This window comes from Plecotus auritus, assembly GCF_963455305.1.
Source record: "Plecotus auritus genome assembly, chromosome: 7".
Classification (NCBI taxonomy): domain Eukaryota; kingdom Metazoa; phylum Chordata; class Mammalia; order Chiroptera; family Vespertilionidae; genus Plecotus; species Plecotus auritus.
In genome coordinates, this window is record NC_137774.1 from 158,632,735 (window position 1) to 158,658,598 (window position 25,864).

Consider the following 25,864-nt stretch of genomic DNA (forward strand, 5'->3'; position numbering starts at 1 on the left):
TGATAGTGAATTATAAAATTTACTAGAATTACAATTTGCATGACATTTTAAATAAAATGTCTCCTCCAAAATGCATTAGAAAATTAGACTTAACCTTATTACCCTTTTTATTAGGAGAAAGCAAGAGTACCAACTTAATTAGTAGTGAATGAAAATAAATAGTAAAGGATGTGTTCTTTCGTAATGAATTGATTTTTAATTATTTTCCTCTACTTTCCATGAATGAATGGTTTTTGGTTCCCTGTACATTTTCCTATGTCTAATACATTCACCCTGTACATTTTCCTATGTCTACTCATTAATCTCTACTGATCTTTTTTTATTTTATTTTTTTCATTACTGTCCTCCCAATTTTACCTTGATTGTTGTTGGCTTTTTTTAAACCATTAACTTCTACTGTTTCACAGTCTGTTTAACATTTTTTTTTACTACTCAATGTCCCCCAAGTTGTTTCACTCAGTTTAGTTTCACCAACAATGAAGACCTGCTCTGGTCAATAAGATAGCCATGAGCCATAGGCCATGACATTTCAATTTAAATAATTAGCTACATTTTACATCTTAATTGCCTCACGTGGCTTCTGGCTACTGCATGGGGCAATCTAAATTTATAGAATATTACCATAAAGAAAACTCTTTTCTAAAGCACTGCCATGTCTTCATTGTCATTCTTTTGGCTAAATTTATTTTTATTCCTTTGCTTAAGACTATATCACAGTAGGCTCCATTTCCACTGTCATTTGAATTCAGAATCATGAAGTCACATCTGACTTTGGTGGAACCTAACTCCCCCTAGTTACCCAAATTACCTCTCTAAAACACAAATCTAATCATCCCTCTACTTATACAATTTCAAAATCTGTTCCATGCTATCACATCCAGTATCAGTGTATTCTAACCTTTTCTGAAGCCCTAGATTAAAGCAGTTTTGTTCCTTGTTGCCTGTAAATCATGTCATTCACACCTTTGTCCCTGGACATGCAGGGCTTTAGATCTCCTGTCTCATCCCTTTACCTGGTAAAGTTAGGATGGGCTTTGCACATTTTATTTAGTATTTTAAATAGCTTGAAGAAAATCTTAGGAACCCAGGCCCATGTGGATCAGTTGGTTGTCCATTATCCCATGCACCAAAGGGTTGCAGGTTGGATTCCTAGTCAGGGTACGTGCCCAGGTTGCAGGTAGGGGAAGTGCAGGAGGCAGACAATCGACATTGCACTTTCACATCTATATTTCTCTCCCTCCCTTTCCCTTCCACTCTCCCTAAAAATCAATAAAAATATTTTTTAAAATATTAGAATATATATAAACTAAGTAACTTACAGCCTCACAAACATAAATGTCTGGTCAGGGGTCCCATTATCAGTGGAACATAAGCAGCACAAGTGCTGGTGTTTTTTGGTTTGGGGTGTTTTTTTTTTTGCTAGTTTTTGTCTGTTCTCTGTTTTCCAGTATCTATCTGCCGAAGAGTCCTGTCAGAGCCCGCATGATCCTGGCAGGCTCTGGTGCTCTGAGTTGCTCTGAGTTCATGTATTAGGCATTCCTCTAAATTCTTCCCAACTACGCCAGGGCTGGTTCCTTCTCGAACTCTGCCCACTGTACTAACTGTTGGGAACTTAGTCCAAGTTCCTTCTTTATCCTCTGCTCACTAGTTACAGGTGTTGGATCCAAGCCCCTCTGCCCAGAGCTGGACCTCCTAGGACACCAGGTCTTGGATGGAGAAGCCATGAGAGGTTGTGGGTGTATAAGAATGAGTCTTTATTGCAGAAGCCAGTGGCCACATAGCCATCAGACAAGACAGTCCTTCACAACAAAGTCTCATATATGACAGCTGTACATGGGCCGGTAAATAGTATCTTTCCCACACAGTAGTAGCAGTCTCCGTACCCACAGTTATTACCTGAGCAGCTGCATGCTGCCCCCTAGACTCCCCGCCTCACCTCGTAGCGGTACCTGAGCTCCATGGCTCAGCAGCGTCTCCTGCCCAGCACACGGGCTGGTGAACATGGTAGCTATACCTGAGCTCTCTCTGAGCTCTTCGTTTTACATCGTGGCAGTACCAGCTCTCAGCGCCGTCTGAGCAGCACACTTCTTCACACGCTCCTCTGCCCAGCACACTGGCTGGTCTCTGTGGCCTCACAGAGTGACTTCCTCTGAGCGTCTCTCTCAGCTCTCTAGCCTTAGGAATACACTTTTCACATGACTTACACAGAAGAGGCTGGTTGCCAACAGTGACATCAATCGTCTGGGTCAGAGAAGGGCCCAGGGTACAGTGAGATCGCTGTGCCCTGGCAGCTGCGTGTGGTATCCTAGCCCAGGCAGAGTGGCCTTGGACAGCCTGTGTATTGACAACATGGCCTCGACTATCAGGCGCCTCTCCCGTGGTTCCCACAAATCCACACTGGACTATAAAAAACAACAACAACAAATACGTAAGACCAAAGCCTTTTTGGATTCACTATTATATGAAGTATAAGAAGGCAAATATTGTAACATTTAAAACTTAGAATTTACAGTGATATAAACCTGTTTTCGATTATATAAACATGTTTTTGGTTGATTGCAAAGTCCTAGCTCTAGGGCCTTAGTCATAATATTTAGCCCCTTCATAATTCTGGAATTACAGTACTATATTGAGTAATTACATGTGTTAAATGCATGTATTTAATATACTACTTGAGCAAAATAATTATTTTATGGACATTAGCTAACATCAACATTTTAGTCTCTTTTATGCAGCTTAGTAATCAAATGGCCATAATGTATAAATTTAGCTTCCCTATAATGGTTTGTGTATAATTGGTACTCAATACATATTAATAATAAATAAAAAAAAACTTTTAAAAATACAATTGACCCTGGATAAGTTCAATTGATTTTTACTTATTAGTGCTAAATGCCAATCAGGGTAAATCAGAGATTTCAGCTAGCATTTGACCGTATTGGATCAATAGTATCTCTAAAGTTACTATTACATTGATTATAGACTTTCGAAAAGTGCTCCTTTGCAAATCAAATATTTATTTATCATTGAATTTTAGATATAATGAACATAATACTAAAATAAAATTTCTATGTTTGAAAATCCAGAAATTTCTCTTTTATAGGAAGGCTATCAAGGAAGTTGGGCTGATGGATTTTGGAGATCAATGGAACCAAACATGCTGAAGAATGAAGAAATAAAGTACTTTTCTTTTTTGTTGCCCCATATTTTTTAAACTTTATTTTTATTGTTGACACTATTACACATGTCCTCATTCCTCACCCTTTGCATACCTCCACCCAGCTTCCATTTACCCTTATTCCTCTGGCCATCACCACACTGTCGTCTGTGTCTATGGGTTATGCATGTATGTTCTTTGGCTAAACCCTGCACTTTCTTTCAGCCAGGTGCCACCCCCCCCCCCGCCCCTAATTGCCTCTCCTCTGACAGCTGTTAACAATTCATATTCAGTAATTTGTTAATGTGTCAGACAAAGTTATACCACGTACTTAATTTGACCATCATCTAGGGCCAATACTAGATAAATATAAATAAAAAGATCAATTCCCACTCATGAGGATCTAATGACTTAGAGTCTAAACTAATTGATAGAACAATTGATGACATGCACCTGGAACTGTCAAGTGTACTTAATTTAGAGACTCTTGAAATTCAAAGGGCAACTGTCGCCACTTACATTTCAAATAGATAGAGTTTATGGGATAGGGTTAGACTTTAGTGACAGAACAAGGCATCATTGTGACTTTCCAGAAAAAAAAAAAAAAACACAAAAAACAAAACAATCCTCTTGTGCTCCTGCATGTTCTGTTAATAATGCAGTATAATCCTTTTAAGAGTAATTTTGATTATTTAAAAAAATTATTTAAAGATACTTTTATCCTATTCCAAACAAAACCTTATTATTTGGGGGAGAGAACAAAGAATGAATATAGCCTCTTAAATAATATAATAATCAGTTTTGTTGTTACTGTATTTGGGTAATGGGGCACTGGTATATAGAATATGAAACACAAAAGATTTGGGAGATTATCTGATTTTCTTGAATGAATAAATCTCATGAGTATTTAAAAACTCACATCTTCAAAAATCAGTTTCTATTGTTTATTCCTCAATAGAATTGGGAAAATATACCCATCACTCCTAGACTCAGTGTAGTACATTATAACCAGTGAAACAGGTTTTTTTAATTTTATTACTCCTTTAAAATCTAACCTATGATGATCTCTCATAACATTACTCACTGGATTTTTAAAACAGTAACAGTAATAACGATAAAATATAATTGCATACTTCTATATACCTGGCATGCTGCCAACTGCTTTCTCTGAATCTTAGTCATAAGAAGCACATTAATTAGACCCTTCTATTATCTAGCATTTTCTAGGTTATGTGCAATTCTATACAACCCTCAATATCTTATTGGCTTACAAAATAGTAAGTTTTATATTTTGATCATGCTTTTTAATGTCTGTGGATTGACTGTGGCTCTATTTTTCACAGATTCTTTTATTCTGAGATTTAGGCTTAAAAATCAGTGTTTATCTGAGACAAGCTTCCTTGGCAAAAGTGGGGTAGGTGAAGGCAAAACTTCATGATGAGTCATACAGCTTCTGCTGCAAAGTGGTACAAGCCACTCCATTCACATCTTATTGGCTATGGCAAGTCACATGATTAATCCTGATGCCAATGGTGTAGCAGCATGTGGAAGGGCACCGAGATCACTATGGTGCTGGGAGGTGGTGTATGCTTCTTGTAAAAATTTGAAAGAATAATAAAATTGACCACAGTCCCTTTTCCTGCTTTCCTGAGAAGGAGATGAATGACTTGATCAATGTGACACAGCACACAGGGGCACAGCTGGAGTTCACCCTAAGCAATGTGGTCCCAGTCAATCATGACCTACACTATTTTATTAGGACACTTTTTAACTCAAATACACATAATCTTATATCCCTGAGACAAGACCCTGATTACTCTCTGCATTTGCATTTCACTAATGAGCAAGCTGATATAATCCTGCTTTCTCTGGTTCAGATTTCCTAAGTGAGTCAAACTGCATGTTCAATTATGATAAGCAGATAGCATGGCCAGGCAGATCTGTGAGAGAGTAAGTATCTGCATTTCAAACATAGGTAGTTATACTTATGGAAGTGTCATTCCCAAAATCACACTGCAGCAGCTTCACTCCCGGGAGCAAGTGGTGGAGACTCATCTGGCCCTTTGAAGAAGCCTGTGGTATAATGAGCTAAACTACAAGGGACTGGCAATTCCTGCAGCATAGGACAACTATAATCGCCACATTTTTGTATTGGCCTAGTGCTTCAAATCAGCAGGTTTTTCGTGCAATTACCTGCTTCTTAGCAGAGAATGTTAAATATATGCATTAATGTTCTTGCTATGGCTTTTACCAGAAGGCAATGAAGTGCCATGTGTTCTAAAATATAAAGAAAATGTCCCATCTTATAATGTAACAATCTACGTCTTCAATAATAATTACATGATCAATCATGTACTGAATGTCAGAAAATAGAATGTAAATACATCTAATAATTAGCCCACTAAGAAAATACCATTATTCTAAAGCAGTGGTTCTCAACCTTTCTAATGCCGCCACCCTTTAATACAGTTCCTCATGTTGTGGTGACCCCCAACCATAAAATTATTTTCATTGCTACTTCATAACTGTAATTTTGCTACTGTTATGAATCATAATGTAAATATCTGTATTTTCCGATGGTCTTAGGCGACCCTGCTAGAGAAATTAATGTGACATAAGCCAGGGAATGCTAGCAGCCACTAAAAGCTGAAAGAGGCAGGCAAAATTTCCCCATAGATTCTCTGGAGGGAATGAAGCCCTGCCAACCCCTTAATTTAGGCCAAGATACATTGATTTTGAACTTCTAGCTTCCAGTTTATTGAATTATGATACAATACATTTATGTTCATTTAAGTCACCTAGTTTGTAGTAATTTGTCACATAAGCCATGGAAAACTAATACAGGTTTTTATACAGGGATATGAGATGGTCTGCGATAGATTCCTGAAAACGTGAAAGGTGCTTTGGAATTGGGTAATGGGTGGACGCTGGAAGAGTTTTGAGGTACATGATAGAAAATACCTAGATTTTCATAAACAGACTATTGGTAGAAAGGTGGGTTATAGGCACTTCTGAAGGGAGTTTAGAAGGAGATAAGGAATATGTCTTGGGAAACAGGGGGAAAGGCAGACCTTGCTCTGTAGGGGCAGAGACTGTAGCTCAATTGTACCCTACAATTGCTTGGAAAAGTGAAATTTGTAAGCAAGAAACTTGGGACATTTACTGTAGCTGAGGAGATTCCCAAGCAAGACATTGATGGTATGGCCTGCTTACAGAAAAAAAATAATGCAATGGGCAGTCATAAATTAAAAAACAAACAAACATAAAATTGTCAAGCAAAACTGAACCTGCACTTAACAATTTGGGAAATTCTTAATGTATTCAGACAGGAAAGTATGATAAAATTAGGATAATGACTCGTAGGAAAGCATGCATTGGAAGGAAAAGCAATGGTGTGGCTGGACAGCCTTTTACGAGGGATGAACAGATGACATACGTGATTGTGATAAGATTTGGCACTTTTGAACCAATGGTATTTAAATGACATTCTGGACTTGTATTGATGCTTTGGTGCAGTGATTTCAACTGATGTGTCGTGGCAGGCGCACTGGTAGCCACAATAATTTTTAAAACATGCAATAACTGACTATTTAGTCAGGGGCACTGACTTCTCTTTCTTTAGATTGTCAAATTAAAAAATTTATAACAACCAAAACAATAGTCGTTCAGTGTGAGTCAAAATTATACCTATTTTTTTGGTCAGATCAGCAATAATTTTAGTAATTACTTTATGTGTGCCATGAGATGAAAAAGGCTGAAAATTGCTGCTTTAGTGTGTTGAGACTTTGGGGATTTGGAATGGAGTGAATATATTTTGCATGTGTTATGGGTATGAATTTTGGACGCCAAAAAGAAGACTTTAGGAAGCAGAATAATGATAGTAGGACCTAATATCTTGAGCATATACCCATATGGTTTATGTTACTTTATTTGGGGGAGAAAAGAAAGGCTCTTGCATGGCCTTTGGAGAAATGATAAAAATAGAATATTCCAATGAGATCATCCAGGATTATCTGAGTGTGATCCCGGAATGCAATGGCATGTATCTGTATTCGACCAGGGGGGAGATTGCACACTTACACAAAGAGGGCAGTTTGACTATGGAAACAGTGATTGGAGTCAGATGGCCCAAACCAAGGAATCTGGTGGCATCAGAAGCAGGAAGAAGCAAGGGATGACTTCTACCTTCAGCCTTCAGAAGGATTGAAGCCCTGCCAACACACCTTGATTTTAACCCAGTAACACCGATATTAATCTTCTGGCCTCCCAAACTGTGAGAGAATAAATGTTTATTGTTTATGCCACCACGTTTGTGGTTATTTGTTACAGAGTTATAGAACACAATATGCATGATGTTATCTGCTGTCTGAACATTTTCTTTTTTTAATTTTTTTTGAAATATATTTTTATTGATTTCAGAGAGGAAGGGAGAGGGAGAGAAAGATAGAAACATTAATGATGAAAAAGAATCATTGATTGGCTGCCTCCTGTGTATCCCCTACTGGGAATTGAGCCCACAACCAGAGCATGTGCCCTGACTCGGGATCGAACTGTGACCTCCTGGTTCATAGGTCATGGATCATCCACTGAGCCACACTGGCCAGGCTGAACATTTTCTTAAACTTAAGATATTATGCAAATTGCCTAATGTTAATCTAATGCTCTGAATATTTTTATAATTACTTGTACCCTTTTTATTAATAAAACCAAATACCTATCTGAACAAAATGGCTTTATATTAGAAGATGAACTTTATTATCAAATTTTAAAGAAGCAAAGAAAGAAAAAGTAGAGTAGGGAAAAGGATATGAAAGCAAGTAGTTTAAAATTTGGTGCATAATGCACCTAGTCTGCTTTTCCCTGTCTACTTTAGGATACCTGTACAAAATGACCTAGCAAATATATGTTAAAATGGTTTCAATTCCAAAGTGACATATAAATACAGAGGGTGAAAATTTTTTTCTCCACTGTACTTTAGCTGTTTGGAGTCTGATAGACTATCTTGTAACCTGAACACCTGTATTTCTCACCATATCTTCTTCACTTTGCCAGTCTTCTGATTTCTCTGACAAGTTTCCAGAGCTCTGTTTTCACCTGTCTTTCCAATTGCACATGACCGCAAATACTTAGTCTTTTAAAAAAAATATATTTTTATTGATTTCAGAGAGGGAGAGGTAGAGAGAGATAGAAACATCAATAATGAAAGATAATCATTGATTAGCTGCTTCCTGCACGTCCCCTCCTGGGAATCGAGCCTGCAACCCGGGCATATGCCCAGACCAGGAACTGCATGAACCATGACCTCCAGTTTCATAGGTCAATGACCAACCACCGAGCCACACCTGCCGGGGCAAAGCTATGTTCTTTCTAATGGGTCATTCAAACGTCTTACTTCCCGAACTCATATTTTCATCTCTAAAACTGATATTTGATGGTGGTTGCCTGGCTCTGATGATGTTTGTGATGTGAGTGTAAGGGTATATGCAGTGTGGTATAGCTTATAGACCCGGGATGAAAAAATGTGATGCAAAGATGTTTAGAAATCTCAAGTTAGTTTTAAGCTAATATGTAACCCATATACATTTTCATCTTATCCATTACACTGGTATAACACAAAGAATATCCTATGTAATAAAAGGCTAATATGCAAATCGACTTAATGGCAGAACAACCGAACAACTGGTTGCTATGACGTGTGCTGACCACCAGGGGGTGCATGCGGAACATGGCTGGCGTTGGCTGCGGCGGGATGGTGGAGCAGGTGAGTGGCGGTGTCAGACCAAAGCAGGGCACCGCTCGCTGTCATTGTGGCGAGCCTCTGGTGGTTACTGAAAATTCTTTTCTCCCACGTGCCACGGTCCTGCCCGGCATTCGCACCTGCTGCCTGCACCAGCCCCGCTCCCACCCACAGCTGGCACCTGAGCCACCACTCACACCGCTGCCAGCACCAGGCACCAGTCCTGATCGCTGGGCACCATCAGTGGGTACAAGTGGTGGCTGCCGGCCCCGATCACCCCTGAAGGCTTCTCCACCTCCCCCTGCTCCTAAGGGGTAATAGGGGCAGCAGCCGCCACTCACACCCGCTAACGGCGCCAGCCCCACTCGCACCTGCTGCTGGTACCGGCCCCAATTGCTCCACACCATCAATGGGTACGGGTGGGGCTGTGGCCGGTGCAGCCAGCGCGTGTGAGTGGCAGGAGCGGGGCTGCCGGCAGACAGGGGATTGGGAGCTGTGGCAGAGGGGCCAGACAGGGGCACGGAGGATGGGCCCAGACCTGCCCCCTGTGCCCACCACAGCCTCGCGGCCCACAGTTCCTTTCAAGGTGCACAATTCGTGCACTGGGCCCCTAGTCTATAATAACAAAAGCGTAATATGCTAATTAGACCAGACAGCTGAACGACCTTCTAGACGTCATTCTGGACATCCTTCCAGACGAAGCCACTGTGGTGGGGGCTGAGGCAGAAGCAGTTAGGGGCAATCAGGCAGGCAGGCATGCAGAGTGGTTAGGGCCTATCAGGCAGGTAGGCAGAGTGGTTAGGGGTGATGAGGTAGGCAGGCAGAGTGGTTAGGGGTGATCAGGCAGGCAGGCGAGCAGTTAGGAACCAACGGTCCTGGATTGCAAGAGGGATGTCCGACTGCCAGTTTAGGCCTGATCCTTGTGGGTCCCGGATTGCAAAAGGGTGTGGGCTGGGCTGAGGGACCCCTCCTCCCATGCATGAATTTCATGCACCAGGCCTCTAGTAAAATATATTTACTTATCTAAATATCAGTCCATATCTAATGATTTTAATCTGACACACTCATTATAAATAAGTCATGATTTTCCATGAAATTTCCTTAGCAGGGTATTGAAAGCTCCCAGCTCCATACTGTGTTCTCAGCTTCATTGCCCACTCAAGGCACGTAGAATATTCTGCCATTTCCTGAAGTAATGGGTCTTTTACAGCTCCATGTTTTAGGAGGTTTGCTCTCTATTCCTGTAATAAATTTACACCCTTATCTTTGTATAAACCTCCACATACTTCAAGTTGAAAAATTAACATTCTATATACAATTTCCTATCTCACCAGGAAAATTTAGCTCCACTGCATGCTGTTTGTCCACTGCCCTTTATATCTTCATCATGGGATTTACTATGTAATAGTGCCATATATTTCTGGGCCTGCTTCAGTAGACAAACACTGCTCAAGTAAAAATAACCTTGACAAAATCATTTTGTTGTTAAAACTTTATTTTTAGAATAATTTTATTTATACAATTATATGTGCATGTTGCAGGAAAAGTGATATAAGGTGAAAGATATATCAGAAAAATATATTTATAGTCCAAAATATGCAAAATAGCCCACAAATTGTACATTCATAAATTTAAATTATATTCTGTAGATAACATGCATATATTTAGCATTTTCAGAGGAATATTAGAAAATAATCAAATCCCTTATTTCTATAGATGGGAAAGCCAAGACATAGTGAAATTGTTAATGTATGTGCAGCATTTAATTATAGCTAAAATAATAAAAGTTTATCCTTTGTAATCTATCCCAACTGTGTTTCACTTATGTGTATCATTTGTGTTCACATTGAACTTTCTTCAAAGCAATTTGACATGCTTTGCAAACATGTTCTTAAAATTATTTCAAACATCCCTACTAGCTTTTGACTCAGAATGGTTACTGTATTGAAGACTATTGTCATCAAATATTCCTCTATTATAACTTTTTTTTTTTAATGATGGTGCCCTAAGGATTATCAGTAACAGTTGTGAGAAAAGACATTTTAGGGTTAAATAGCAATTCACACACAAATTCAGTATTTTTGGTTATTGTATGGAGTGTAAAAGCCATTTCCCATGCTTTCTAGATAGATGGTAGAATCTTAAATATGACTTTCAACATGGAATTCAAGGCATTTTTTAAACCAACCTACAAAAGCAAAAATGTCAACGATTCTGAAGTCAGTGAGAAGAGAATGATTCACGTGATAAATATCTCCCCTGGAACACACTGGGAACCCTGCGTATTTCCTTTTTATATATATACTAGAGGCCCGGTGCACGAAATTCATGCATGGTGTGTGTGTGTGTGTGTGTGTGTGTGTGTGTGTGTGTGTGTCCCTTAGCCCAGCCTGCACCCTCTCCAATCTGGGACCCCTCGAGGGATTCTGGCTGCCCCTTTAGGCCTGATCCCAGTGGGAAACGAGCAGTTGGACATCCCTCTCACAATCCAGGACTGCTGGCTCACAACTGCTAGCCTGCCTGCCTGCCTGATTGGCCCTAACTGCTTCTGTCTGCCAGCCTGATCACCCCTAACTGCTCCCCTGCAGGCCTGGTCACCCCCAACTGCCCTCCTCCTGCAGGCCTGGTCCCTCCCAACTGCCCTCCCCTGCTGGCCATCTTGTGGCCACCATCTTTGACCACATGGGGGCAGCCATCTTATGTGTTGGAGTGATGGTCAATTAACATATTACCTCTTTATTATGTAGGATATATATTTATTGATTTCAGAGAGGAAGAAAGAGGGAGGGAGAGAGAGATAGAAACATCCATGATGAGAGAGAATCATGGATCGGCTGCCTCCTGCAAGTCCCCCACTGGGGATCCAGCCCACACCCCAGGCATGTGCTCTTGACTGGAATCAAACGTGAGACCTTTCAGTTCACAGGCTGACATTCTATCCACTGAGACAAACCGGCTAGGGCCATATTTCTTAATTGGCAAAGTTACTCTAGACCTGGAAGTTCCGGTCAATGATTTTTTAACTATCTCTTGAGGGGAATATCAGAAAGCTCATAGTGGGGGGGAAAAACACACACATTTCTCAATACCCACATTACATTCTCAGCCTGATTGATCCAGAAATTGGAGAAGATACAGAGATAAAGGTCTCAGAACACCTACCATGCTGCCTTCTGATGCTTCCCAGGAAGGAAGAAGTTTCAGGAAAAGGAGTGGTTGACAAGTGTTGGAGTATCTAAATATGGTATGCTCACTGATGACATCTCTCAACAAAGCACTGTCTCACATTTTAAAGGGAAGAAGGTAGAATGAATGTGGTTACCAGAAGGGAAGGAGATGGGGAGAGGACAAAGAGGGTAAAGGGATCAAATACATGGTGACAGAGGACACTAGGCTGTGGGTAGTGATTACACAATAGAGTATACAGATGTCATATTATAAAGTTGTTCACCTGAAGATTATATACTGCTTTTAACCAATGTTAACCCAATAAAAATATGCAAAATTATAAACCGTATATGTATATTTGATTTTGAAATGATGTGCATAGGCTTTGGATAAGTATTCTTTACATTGTAAAGGGTTTATATTGTACTATTAGAGGCCCAGTGCACAAAAATTGTGCACTGGAGTATGGGGGATGCCTCAGCCTGGCCTGCACCCTCTCGCAGTCCGGGACCCTTCAGGGAATGTTCGCTTAAGCCAACAGGCAGACATCCCTCACACAGTCCGGGACCCCTCGCTCCTGACTGCCCACCTGCTTGCTGCTCCTTACTGCTCAGCTCGCTGTTCCTTAGTGCTTCTACTGCGGCAGGAGAGGCTCCTGTCACTGCTGCCGCGCTCACCAGCTGTGAGCCTGGCTTCTGGCTGAGGGTGCTCCCCCTGTGGGAGCGCACTGACCACGAGGGGGCAGCTCCTGTGTTGGACATCTGCCCCCTGGTGGTCAGTGAGCATCATAGTGACTGGTCATTCTGGTCATTCCACCTTAATGGTAACTTGGGCTTTTATTATATAGACTAGATGCCCGGTGCATGAAAACTCATGCACTGGAAGGTAGGGTCCCTCAGCCAAACCTGCCCCCTCTCACAGTCCGGGAGCCCTCAGGGGAAGGAGGCAACCCCATCGCACCTCTGCTGCTGCCACTGCCAGCAGCGCAAGCCTCATCAGGCCCCGGTTACCCGAGCCTCAGGCGGCCCTGGGTGGCTGGGCAGCCGCCATCCAAGGCTTGCCTGCACCTTGGCAGGCCCTGGGCAGCTGGGGGGCTAAGGGGACCTTCGCTGCATGCCTGCCGCCCTGGCAGGGCTAAGGGGACTGGGTGCTGCCATCTTTGAGGGCGTGGCAGTCAATCAGCATATTCCCTCCTTATTGGCTGTGGGCGCAATCATCTTTGCGATGGCATGAGGGTCAATTTGCATATTCCCTCTTTATTAGATAGGATATTTTAAATTAATATAAAAATTTAAACCAACTCTGATTAAAAACCTAAGCTATCTAATTATTGTAGGGTATCCAAAAGTACATGTTTTATTGTCATTTTACTTTTAATGGCAATGTTACTTACCAGAAAAGAAACATTCAAATCAATTAAAATGATGGTAATATATCATCAAATCAATGAAAGATTATATACATACCTATATAATTTTAAATTTCTTTAAAGGATTAGAAATTTACTGTGGTTGGCTTTTTGGACAATTATAAAATTGGCAGGCTCATAAAGCCATGGCAAAAATCCTGGATTTCTTTCTCTGAAACAGAAATTAGAAACACTGTACATGTTCCAAAAATAAAAATTAATTAGCTACAAGTAGATATATTTTGTGCCTTAGGTTTAATTACTGTATTTAACTCAAGCTGAAACTTTCCAAGTTATGTTGACATCATGTAACAAGTTATTAGAATTTGACAATTTAGGTGGAAAAATCATAGTGTACAATTGCAAATTACTTTTGAGTACTTTGGGCTTATAGAATAATTGATCATCTGAATAAAAAAAAAAAGAATAAAATGTAGAAAATCCAAAATCATGATTTTGTGTGTCCAAAATCATGATTTCATTCTCATTTCAGTAGATGATTTTATCTTCTACTTCTCAGAGAAAAAGGAAATCATCAGATAATCTGTTGAAAACTCATTTCCAAACATATCTACTTATCAAAAACTTTATTCATTTTTGTGTATATACCCATATAATGCATACATATTGCACAGAAAGTACTCAACAAATAAATTTTCTTTCATATTGTATACGTACCCACACGATTGGATATATTTTGAGCATGATGGAATTATGTAAGTAGTGACTTGCATTTGTTTATACCCGAATTTATATATATTTATCTATAACATATTACTTTCTTTGGGGCAATGTATTCAAGATATATATTGATGATCTCAGGGAGAAAAATTTGTCACCCTTATCTAAAAGTTTGTGAAAGGCACGTATAATACAATTCCATTCTGAAAAATAAACCTAGTTACAGAAAGCCTCCCTACTTCCTGGTTTTATGTTTGCATGTGAAGCAGGCTCCACTGGGGGCAGCTTGGCCCAGAACAGAGTGCCTGCCCTAAAGGAAGTTTGCGAGGATGAACTGAGAGTGCGAAAAGAAGTTCCTCCTCTCTTTTGCAGAAACTGCCTGATTGCCAGAGAGTTCTACTTTCTGCTACTCCATGTTAAAGCTATTACAGTCTCTGCCTCAAGGAGGGAAGCCTGCGGTAGGGTGGGTAAGTGATGCCAATGATTGTAAGTGACTTATATTCAATATTAGAGTGAGGTCAGAGGGAGCTCATTTTTGTTCTATGATACACTATTACCTTTAAAGTGCTAGTCTGACCTTCCTTTGCCTGACACCTACTCTTTTTCTTTTGGTTTTCTGAATCAGGCAGGAAAACCTTATGCTATTGGTTGGATTCCAACATATAAATACAATATAATCAGTAGCAAAGTATCAGTCTTCCACATCAAATTCACAGCATATTCATAGAGTCAAAAATAAATACCCAGCCTGGCCAGTGTGGCTCAGTGGCTGAGCATGGACCCATATATCAAGGTTTCATGAGCCTGGGTTGCAGGCTTGATCCCCAGTAGGGGGTAGGCAGGAGGCAGCAGGACCATGTTTATCTATTCTATAAACATTTGAAAGTGTAAGTTTTCTTATATTCCAATGGTTTATCCTTAAATCAACATTATTTAAAATTATCACTCTTTTCTTATACTCACCTTTTTTTTCTGACCCATTTTTCTCTTTGTTTTATTAAGACACACATATGGAATATCTGAATATCTGAATTCCTTTTCTTTAATTATTTCTTCAAGATTTATATTTGGTAGAATTGCTACCATCTTATTGCATTTGGGTATTTCTCTTGGGTTGTGACAGTCAATATATTCTTCCTATTTTCTCTTGGATGGCATACTCATATTCTGTCTTGAGCATGTGTTCCACATTTCCCCTTGAGGTTTTTTCTCTCGCATCCCACGCATGATGGCCCAGTCTGTCTCTTCCCATCACTCCTTCATTTTTTAGGAAAGTTACTAGTATCCTTTTTTCCTGCTTCTCTGTGTTCTGATGCTTTGGAAAGTAGAGCTCAGAGGGCTGCTGGTAATATAGTTGGATTTGCTCTCTACATTTTTTCAATTACTGAATTGAAAGTACTGGGCAAAGATTTATTCTATTCTACAGAAGAGTGCTGGATAATCCCTCATTTCAGGATGGGCTCCTGAGCCTTTGCCAATGCAAGAGGCAACTGGATACTTATACCCTCCTGCTGCCAACATGTAGCCAGAAACTGCTCTTCTCTGTGTTCATCCACATAAGCACAGCTTATAGGGGGGGAAAAAAAAAAAAAAATATATATATATATATATATACACACACACACACACACACACACACACACACACACACACACACACAGTTTTTGGTTATAGTGGCAGTGTAAGATAATTGCAGGGAGTTTTTGGGTCACTTCTCTTTGATTGCCGTATTCTCATCAGGATTTCTCTTTTTGTTTATTTACTACTATTTTCCCTTCTGTTTTATGAGTATTCTTTATCATTTTATTAGAGAAGATAGAGTAGGCTGTGTTATTATAACAAACATGCTTCGGTATATCTGTGTATTAGCACAGTAAAGTTTTATTTTCTAGTCATATCGCAGTCTGTTGCAGACCACCCCTTCCTCATTGGTGACTTAGGAATCAGGCCATTCCATTGTGTAGATGAAGATTGGATCACTCCAAACTCCTGCAGAAGGGCAAAAACAGGCAGGGACAAGTTATACAATGGGCCAACCCTCATGGCCAACCCTTGAAGTGTTTTATATCACATACTAGAGGCCCGGTGTACAAAATGCATGCACGGGGGGTGTCCCTCAGCCCAAGTTGCACTATCTCTAATCTGGGACCCCTCAAGGGGGGGGACATCCCTCTCACAACCCAGGACGGCTGGCTCCCAACTGCTCACCTGCCTGCCTTCCTGATTGCCCCTAACCGCTTCTGCCTGCCAGCCTGATCACCCCCTAACCACTCCCCTGCCAACCTGATTGATGCCTAACTGCTACCCTGCCAGCCTGTTTGCCCCTAACTGCCCTCCCCTGCAGGCCTGGTCACCCCTAACTGCCCTCCCCTGTAGGCTTGGTCACCCCTAACTACCCTCCCCTGCAGGACTGGTTCCCCCCAACTTCCCTTCCCTGCAGGCTTGGTCACCCACAACTGCCCTCCCCTGCAGGCCTGGGCCCTCCCAATTGCCCTTCCCTGCTGGCCATCTTGTGGTGGCCATCTTGTGTCCACATGAGGGCAGGATCTTTGACCACATGGGGGCAGCCATCTTGTGTGCTGGAGTGATGGTCAATCTGCATATTATTCTTTTATTAGATAGGATAGAGGCCTGGTGCATGGGTGTGGTCCAGCTGATGTGCCCTGAAGGGTGTCCCAGATCAGGGTGGGGGTTCCCTTGGGGCATGGGGCAGCCTGGGTGAGGGGCCTGTGGTGTTTTGCAGGCTGGCCACGCCCCCTGGCGACCCGAGCGGAGGCCCTGGTATCTGGGATTTATTTATCTTTTACAATTGAAACTTTCTAGCCTAGAGCGGAGCCAAGCCTTCTGCTTGCTCCATGGTGGCAGCCATTTTTGTTGGGATTTATGTATCTTCTATAATTGAAACTTTGTAGCCTTAAGCGGAGGCCAAGCAGGCCAGGGCTGCGGAAACTTGGCTTCCTCCATCACTGGGGGCAACCCTAACCTGCTCTCTCCAACTCTGTGGCTGCCGCCATTTGTGTCGGGATTTATTTATCTTCTCTAATTGAAACTTTGTAGCCTGGAGTGGAGGCCTGGGCCGGCCAGGGTGTGCGGAAATCTTGGCTTCCTCCATCGCCGGGGAAACCCAAGCCTCCCTCCTGCCATCTTGGTTGGGTTAATTTGCATACTTGCTCCTGATTGCCTGGTGGTTGTGGCTTTTGGGCATGGCTTGTGGGTGTAGCGGAGTGATGGTTAATTTGCATATTACTCTTTTATTTGATAGGATACCTGCATTCTACCAGTCAGAATTCAATTACATGGCTCCTAGCCTGTCAGAAAGATATGGAAGATTGATTTCTGTGTGCCCAAGAAAGTGCTTTGAATAACCTTATTATCTTTAGTAGAGCATTTTGGTGATCAAATCACTTTATTCCACTTTCACACACAAATCGTTTTTAGCCATCTCAGTGAGAGACAATATAAAGTCCCATCTGGTCACTGATATTGCTCAGAGTCCCTGTCACTAGGAGCCATCAGATCCAGATGCGACTTCCTTTTGTCTGGAGACCTACAAAGTTAAAAGGCAAATTATCTTCCCCTCTCTAGCATACACACCCAATATGCCTTGATGGGGCAGGCATGGGATACACACAGTAATTGTTCCCATTTGGCAAGGCAAAGAATAGGATGCATATACTTCTGACAACGAATACAATTTAAATCCCACCAGGAAGGGATTTCATTCAAGTTTCCAGGCCGCACATTGGGAGTGAAGGAATGACCTTGGTTAAACTCTGCTTCTGCTCGCTGGAGGAAACCCTTTGTCTCCTGTTTTTGCGATCCCTGTCTCTGATCTCTGAGAACTTGTTTACTACTCTCCTTGGCTATATCTGAACTGGAGAATAGAGACGATATGTTCCTTGAGGGGTCTACAATGAGCCTCTCCTCTCCTAAAAGAAAGTGGGTACCCACGGATTAAACAGATCTTGAAGATTTAAAGTCTTCTCTAGATGAACTAATAGTTTCTTTGGTAAGCCAACAAAAAACTTAATACACTTCTGATCCACTTGTTTCTGCTACCTAATACACAAATGTCGAGTGCATGTTATTTGCCTGTTTTCTGGCCCCAGGCTTCTCTCATTCTCTTACCAGATGGGAGTGTCATCTTTATTTTAATCTTTTTCCTGGGTCTCTTTAGTAGATCAAGTTTGTTTCACTGGCCTCTTTTAAAAATCCATTTCACAAATATTCTCTCCCACTCTTGGAAAGGCTTGAATTTCTAGAATCTCTCTTACCCTTCTTATATCTTTGAAAAATGTGTCAGTGGCTACAAACACTTACCACTCTCTTCCTTAATAAATCAAGTTTTGTAGGGGTGACTTCTACTTCCAAATTCATAGCAGGTGACTTTTATATTTCCAGTCTTTTACATCTGTTGCCCTGCCGCCTCTCTTGCATTTGTTACCTTGCATCCTGAGGCATGAGAAATAATGTTTGAGATATAGTTTAGCTTTTTAGGAGTGCAGCACCCTATGTCTATATCAATTTCTTTACTGATTGGAATAGACTAGACCATCCTATGGTAAAACCTTGCCAAGTCCTATTGTCTTTATTTATTAAAGTATTATCTACTGCCCTAGCCGGTTTGGCTCAGTGGATAGAGCCAAGGGTTCCGGGTTCGATTCTGGCCAAGGGCACATGACCAGATGGCAGGCTCGATCCCCAGTAGAGGGCATGCAGGAGGCAGCTAATAGATGATTCTCTCTCATCATTGATGTTTCTATATCTCTTTCCCTCTTCCTTCCTCTCTCAAATCAATAAAAACATATTTTAAAAAATAAAGTATTATTATTATTATTATTAAAGGTCTATTTATGTACTTACAACGTCCATGTCCACAATTTCTCTCTCTCTTTTTTTTATATTTCTTTATTGATTTCAGAGAAGAAGGGAGAAGGAGAGAAACATCAATGATGAGAGAGAATCATCAATCGGCTGCCTCCTGCATGCCCCCCACTGGGGACCAAGCCTGCAACCCAGGCATGTGCCGCTGGCCGGAATCGAACCCGGGACCCTTCGGTCTACAGACTGACGCTCCATCCACTGAGCCAAGCCGGCCAGGGCCACAGTTTCTCTCTTAAATGATGAATCTTCCCAGACAATGTGGCTCAGTAGTTGAGTGTCCACCCAGGAACCAAGAGGTTACCGTTTTGATTCCTGGTCAGGGCACATGCCTGGTTTGTGGGCTTGATCCCCAGTGTGGGGCATGCAGGATGCAACTGATCAATGATTTTAATCATTGATGTTTTCATTTCTCTTTCCCTCTCCCCTCCTCTTTGAAGTCAATAAAAATGTATTTTTTTTTTAAAAAAAAGATGTTTCTGTGACTTCTTCCTTCTCATAGCTGTGCCTTCTAACCCAGCTATTCCACAGAACTATACATAGAAGAGGAAAAGGAGAAGACAGACAGGGAACATTTTGAAAGGACCACCTGGAAGTAGCTTGTTTCATTTTTCTTTATATTCCATTGCCCAGAACTTAGTCCATGGCCCCCTAACCAACCTCAACAGAGGCTTGGAATATGGTTTTCTTGTGTTCCCTAGAGGATAAGACAGTATAATGAATTCTCTTCCATACCTAATTACCGATGCAGTCCATTAGCATTGGATGGTCATAATATCTGTGCCCTTTCTACTTTACCCCAAGATAAGGAAAAAATAATGGGCCGCACCAGCACAGCCAAGGGTTCGGCGAGCCTGAGGGAGGGTGGTGAAGGATGAAGAATAAGACAGAACAAGAGAATAAGCTGGGTCTAGGTCAGCCGTGGGCAAACTACGGCCTGCGGGCCGGATCCGGCTGTTCTATCCGGTTCTCTTGCTCTCCCCTCCGCTCCTTTACTTTGAATTTATATTAGTTCACACAAACACTCCATCCATGCTTTTGTTCCGGCCCTCCGGTCCAGTTTAAGAACCCATTGTGGCCCTCGAGTCAAAAAGTTTGCCCACCTCTAGGTGATCTGCTGTGCCTTGCTGAGGCCACAAAACAGATCCAGACTGCAAAGCTGATGCTTTTATTTATAGTCAGGGACAAACAAGGTAATCTACAATGTTCTTGAAAGTTTCACTTGTTTTGACAGCACTTGCTGCCCCTCCCACAGCCCATTAGCTACCCAAGAAAGATCTAGGGAGCAGTCATAAGATCAAGCTTTATGCTTATAGGACTGTGCCCTCCAAGCTGGGACTTGTTTGTGACTTTGCCAGCAGGTCAGTCCGAGGCTTAACCCTATAACCGCTCCCTACATCTCACCCTTCTTTTAATGTCAATCTACTAATAATGGAAGCAAAACTTAAACATCAAGAACCAAGTTCTGACTATTAAAACATTAACAAAACAATGCCAATGCAAAACCCAATAACAAAGCAATGCAAATGCAAAACCCAGACATGGCTATTAATAAAGCAATGCCAATGCAACACATAATAGAGAAATCAAACTACAGTAACATTTTTCTACTAACTGAAAGTTTCTTTTGCTGATTTACTCAAGAGTCCTCGGACTTGGCTGCGCAAGAGTTTGCAGAAGACTGGCAGCTAACCAATGCTATCATGGCCAGAAACATGATTGAGGGAGTAGCTTCTACTTCCTGCTTTTCTGCCATCTGCTGGGCCTCAGTTGTTAATTTCTTCAGCTGACCCCATGTTGGTACCTCAGTCTCTTGTGTAGTCTTCGTCATCTTCCTTTTCCGCTTTGCTGTCATCGGGGCAACTCTGTCTTTTGAACGATGGGACAAGGAGCTTCTCTGGGTCCATTGTGGTGACGTACGTAACGCTCTGGCACCCAAATTGGCTGTGCTGCTCCTTCTGGAAAGATACAAACACAACCTCTTCCCCACATCATTACTGATCTGGTCCAAACCATTGTCCAGTTTGTGCATCCTTCCATCAGGCTAACCCTGCGGAGGCTATTGTACAGGAGGCCCGATGCCTTTCGGCTGCTGTATGACCCTCTGCATCGCAATTCAAAAAATTTAAAGTATAAAGAACATAAAGTATAAAGAGTTTGTTTTGAGGTGACACATAATATCCGTCTCCCCCTTTCTGTTTTAGTAATTGCATTTTAAGAGTACAATTTGCTTTTTCCACTATCGCTTGACCTTGAGGGTCGTAAGGGATACCAGTTTTATGACAAATTTGATATTGCTGACAAAAATGTTGAAAAGCAGAACTAGCGTATGTGGATCCATTGTCTGTCTTTAGCTCTAAGGGAGGATCTAGTACCCCAAAGGCAGCTAGGCAATGATTAATTACATGCTTGGCACTCTCTCCTGTTTGGGGAGTCGCAAAGATAAAGCAGGAGCAGGTATCTATATTAACATGTACCCATCTGTGCTTACCAAATTCCGGTATGTGGGTGACATCCATTTGCCAAATTTGATTAGGTTTAAGACCCCTAGGATTAACCCCCAATGATTGTACAGGGCAATGAATTACACACTGAGAGCACTGCTTAACAATTTGACGTGCTTGCTCCTGAGAAATACGGAATTGTTTGCATAAGGCAGAAGCATTTTGATGATGCAAAGCATGGGAGGACTGGGCAAGAGAAAATGGGGTAGCCTCATGCAGTATACCAAGGAGGCGATCAATAGCATCATTACCTATAGCTAATGGACCAGGGAGACCTGAATGAGATCGGATATGACCAATAAAACAGGGAAATTGTCGTTCTCTAGTGACTTTTTGAAGGTTAAAAAATAAATGAAAGAGTTCCTCTGAATTAGTGTGCCCTATAGTAGCCGTTTCAATAATTTTGGCCATACTTACCACATAGGCACTATCACTATATAGGTTAATGGGCTCCGTAGCAAAATCTGTCAAGGCATAGATAAGAGCTTGTATTTCTACCTGTTGTGCTGAAATATAAGGGGTTTGAAGGACCTTTGCACCTCTGCTGCAGTAGTATCCAGCTTTTCCAGAACTGGATCCATCTGTAAAAATGGTTAGTGCCTGAGGTATAGGTTGTGACTTCACTATCTTTGGGAAGGTAAAGGTAGTAACTGAGAGAAATTGTAAAACCTTATTTGCTGGATAATAGTTACCAACCTGTCCGGAGAAATTAGCAAGTGCAACTTGCCAATTTGTTGATCGTTGCCAGAGCCAATCTTGCTGTATAGCTGTAAATGGCACTACAATAAGATCAGGGTCTTGGCCCACTAATTGGCCTGTTCGAAGGCAGGCTCGAGCTATTAGCTGGGAAACCAAATCATGGCAAGGAGTTAATACCTTAGTTGGAGAATGAGCCAAATATAGCCATTCAACAACTCCAGGAGCTTGCCAAATGACCTCAGTGGGTGTATGTGTTGTAGGGAAAATTAAAACCTGTAAGGGAATGGAGTAATCAATTCTAGTAAGTTGTGCTGAACTTAAGGCATCCTCAACTTTATGTAAGGCTGTCTTGGCTTCCTCTGTCAAGCAGCGTGGGGATGGCGGAGATGAATCTCCCCTTAGTATATGAAATAAAGGGCTTAAGTCAGCAGTGGTTAATTTTAAAGTAGGTCGAACCCAGTTAATATCTCCTTTAATGTGGCAGCTAATACTGCTCCTTGAGCACAAACACGGATGAAATCATGTACAGTACCATTCTTCCTGTAGGGATGTAAAGCCTCTTCACATACTCTATTTGCATTTTCAACAGCTAATTGCTTCACTAGTATCATTCCAGCCTCAGGGTCAGCCACAACCCTGCCTACGGCCTGGAACAAGCGAGCCACAAAATCCCGATATGGCTCCTCAGGGCCTTGCCTAATTTTGCTTATGTCTAAAGACTTTTCCCCTTTTGTTGGCAGCTGCCTCCAGGCTTTGGTGGCACATACATATTTGCTGATAAGCTTGCATGGGGTATACTAACTGAGCCTGCAAAGCCCCATGAGGTCTGGTGCCCATGAGCATATTAATTGTAATGGGTACCCCATGAGCTTGGTTTCTGTTAGCCTGCTCTGCACTAAGCTCTGCCCAATTAGATTTCCATAACAAGTAATCTCCAGGTGAGAGACAAGCTTTTGCAACAGTGTTCCAATCACTAGGAGCCATAGCTTCCTCAGATATTGTATCTACCGTGTTTCCCCGAAAATAAGACAGCGTCATATTAATTTTGCCCCCAAAGACACGCTAGGTCTTATTTTCAGGGGATGTCTTATTTTTCCATGAAGAAGAATATGGTACACATTTATTGTTAAATGAAAATAAAGGAAATTTATTACCTGTATACAGTACGGTAGTACGGTAGTTGTCAACACAAACCAGACAAACTGTGAATCCTACAGTATCAAGAATTTACTCATTTATTCAATGACAATCATGTCATCATCTTCTGGAACATCATCATAACAATCCAATTCCTGAATTTCCTGGTGAATTTCTTGTGACTCCATTTCTTTCAGAATCAGTGGACCAAATCTCTCATGTTTAGCAATAGCACTGTCTTTAAATGAGTACTTCTTGTCAAGGTAGCCTGCTCGCAGTGCATTTGCAATGCAACTGTCAGTGATTTTCTCCCATGAATTCTTCACCCAAGTCACAACTTCTTGCAGTTTAGGTTTCACAAAGTTTCCACGCTGATTTCTCTCCATTCTACTTTCAATGTAGTCATTAATTTCCATGTGCAAATTGTCTTTGAATGGCTTGTTATTGCAATATTAAGAGTCTGGAGATAGGCCATCATTCCTGCGGGAATCATTATCTGATCTATTTTTCTTTCGTGAAGAAATGTCTTCATGTCTTTAGCACGGTGAGTGCTGGCTGCATCCCAGACTAGCAGACCTCTTTGGCTCCCTCGCATAACAAGCGGCAGCATTAAATCGACCCACTTCCTTATAACTGCTTGTGTGACCCAGGCTTTTTCAGTTTCAAGAATAAAAATGCCCAAAACACATTCAATCTTTTCCTTCTTGCCCTTAGAAATGATTAAAGGTGGGATTTTAGTGCCATCCAGACGAATTGCCAAAATACAGGAAACACGTGCACTTTCGTAAGCAGTGGAGGGAATGTACGCTAAGGAGGCACCCCGCTGTTCAATTGTTGTTTGAGATGATTGGCCCATAAACACTGCAGTTTCATCCATAGCAATCATGTTGGAAAGATTGTATTTAGAGAAGTCAGCATCATCAATAAAGGATTTGAATGCAAGTGCTCGCTTAATAACTTGAGTATCTTCCAACCTAAACAATGTTGTAGATCTTCTTAAAGACAGTTCACTTCGCTGAAGGAAATTATCCAGCCAGTGTTGTGATGCTTTGAAGTCTTCGGGGGCTATGTCAAACTGTGGTGCCATTGCAAGGGCAAATTCTTGAATCTGAGCCCTATTCACAACCAAAGCCTTTGCTCTTCTGTCAACAACCCATTCACAGATCAGGTCTTCCAGCTCGGAAAATAATGGTTGCCGATCTGATCCACACTTGCGCTTTTTAGCATTTCCCTTGTCCACTTGTTCAATGAGGTTACCATATTCTGCTCGCCATTTTTGGACCAATCAGATACTCAACATCTTCTCTTTGCAGAAAGCAGTAAGATTTTGGCCCCAAGAGTCTTCCACGATTCCTTTCTTGTACTCCACGGAGTAGCTTTTTCTTTTTGTGCTCATTTCTAGGGGTAAAAAAAAAGGAATTGGTGTATCAAGGTGGGGAAAGGGGGATCACTCAAAATGACACAGGGGGTATCAGAGGGGGGAATCAAAATGGCACAGGAGAATCAGAGGGGGGATTACCATTTTAGTAACCCCTTTTGATCCTCCTGTGTCATTTTGATTGCCCCCTCTGATCCTCCTGTGTCATTTTAAGTGATCTCCCTCCCCCAACCCCTTTGCCACTGAACACCTTCACCAGACATCCCCCCTACCCCTTTATCAGACATTTACCCCTGGGGCCTGCCTGGGGACTGTCACTGGGCTTGCTGGGGCCTGGATCTGGGCTGGAGCAGGGTCTGCCACTGACTGAGAACCTTCAGTCATCATGAAGGCGGCCGCGAGCATCAGGTAGTGTCACCAGAGACAGACCAGCACTCACCACCTTCGCCGCGTCCCGTCCGCTCTAATCCTCCTGTTCTTCTACACGCATCTGCGAAAGTCTCCTCCTCTCTCCGGCCCTGCGCTCACCACTCACTCCGACCTCCGCTCCCCCTCCACACAGCAGTGACGTCAGCGTCACTGGTTGCTAGACGCCAGTCGGGGTGGCCCTAGAGACCAGTTTACAGTAAATTAATTTTCATTCTGAGTCAGAACCTGGGGACCTTATTTTCGGGGGATGCCTTATATTTCACTCAGAAGGAAACCTGTAAGTAGGTCTTATTTTCGGAGGATGCCTTATTTTGGGGGGAAACACGGTAGTAACCCCAGCACAAAGGGGGAAGTCAGTCCATACATAAAACAAGAAGTTTTCAACTCCTTCCAAGTTTTAAAAGGTATAGACTGATGACCACGGAGCATCTGAGGATTAGGTTGCTCAAATACAGGATATAAACTGAATCCTGATGTATCTTCCCCAGCCTGCCTGGCCTTATGCAGAGTCTTCTGGAGTAGAGATAAAGGCACCATTCTTTTTCTGCTTGTTTAGGGGGTAAAAGGAGAGGCTTATGAGCAACAGTAAGCTCTCCAAATGTTTGCATCAGACCCCCATCATCCCAAACCTGCCAGCGCTGTTCCCCTGCTTCCTCCAATCCTTGTTCATATTTGGGAGGAAGCG